This window comes from Hipposideros armiger, unplaced genomic scaffold, assembly GCF_001890085.2.
Source record: "Hipposideros armiger isolate ML-2016 unplaced genomic scaffold, ASM189008v1 scaffold_10, whole genome shotgun sequence".
Classification (NCBI taxonomy): Eukaryota; Metazoa; Chordata; class Mammalia; order Chiroptera; family Hipposideridae; genus Hipposideros; species Hipposideros armiger.
The window spans coordinates 4,694,216-4,695,677 of NW_017731360.1; positions in this window are offsets into that span (position 1 = coordinate 4,694,216).

The window sequence follows — 1,462 nt, forward strand, 5'->3', positions numbered from 1 at the left end:
CAATTCCCCAGCGCTGTTCCCATCCCCCCAATTCCCCAATAAAAAAAAAATCTAAAAAAACCCCAACCATTTGCTTTTCTCCATCTTCAACACCAGCTAACCCAAGCTGCCATCAGCTCCTGCCTGAATATTACAATGTCCTCGTAACTATCCAACTTCAGTTGCTCTTACCTCTTATTTGTCTGGTCTCCACCCTGCAGCCAGAGTGGTCTTTTCAAAATGTGACTCTCCCCAACTTATTGCCACCACCTCTTCCAAAGCCCCAGTGGTGCAGCCTCTACCTAACTCTCCTGTCTTACTAAACATTCTTCATTCCCTCACACCTTCCTCTTTAACCTACACTGGCCTTGCAGGATTCCATATTTACTCTGCTCCCTCCTCTTGCATTTTTTCCTCAGCCTGAACTCAGTGCTGAGGAATTTGATTTCATTTTAAGAGCAAGGGGAAGTCTTTGAAGGGTTTTTAAGCAGAGTGACAACATGTAATCTGACTTACATTCCTAAAAGAGCACTCTGCCTACTGTGTGAAGAGTGAATTTGAGGGAGCAGAGGATGAAGCAAAGACACCAGTGGGGAGGCTATTTCTGAGGCACAGGTAAGAAATAATGGTGGCTTGGACACAGGTGATGGCAATACAGATGGAGAGAAATCGACAGGCTTAAGAGATATTGAGAACCGAAACAAATAGAATTTGCTGATGGATTCAGTGACAGAGGGTGAGGAAAGTGGGGTAACTTAAGGATGACTCCCCTTCAAGACTTTTACTTGAGCACTTGAGTGGCTGCTTGTTTCATTTATGGAAAGCCTGTGGAAGGGTCAGCTAGGAATGGTCACTGTCATGTCTTTACTGATCACCTGCTCTTTCCACTTCTTTATGGGCTGTGAGTTGTTAGAGTAATTGGGGTGTAAAATGCTTGATTAGGAGCAATCTGAAAGATGGCAATGTATAGAGAAGATTGAGGAGCATGGCCTATTAAAGCATCATGATGTTCACTCCTTAGAGATGAACTTGAGATGTTACATTGCTGGCCCATGACACCAGCACTCATTTCTCTCCATATATCAGCCACTCCTGTCTGTACTTCCTTCCTTGTCCACTCAGATACCATTTCTTATCACTTCAACCTCTCTCTTATTAATACCTTTGCCCCAGTGTTCCCCCAATTCAGCTTCTGGCAAAAAACCAACTTTGAATGAATCCAATTATTGCTCATCTCTGGTTGCTAAGCACCACTGGAAATCCACACAGATTGGTGCCACTATAAATCAGTGGTGCCACTCTAAATTTATGGTCTCCAACTTTAAATGGACCCTCAGTTCTACCTGACAATCCTTTTCAATTTCCCTTGTCATCCCTCTCTCATTCTCCACGTGGCTATTGCAGATTTGAGCCTTCTCTTAAGCTCACGTCCCCTTTTTCTCTCAGAAGATGACTTCATTCCTACTTCACAGAGACTATTGAA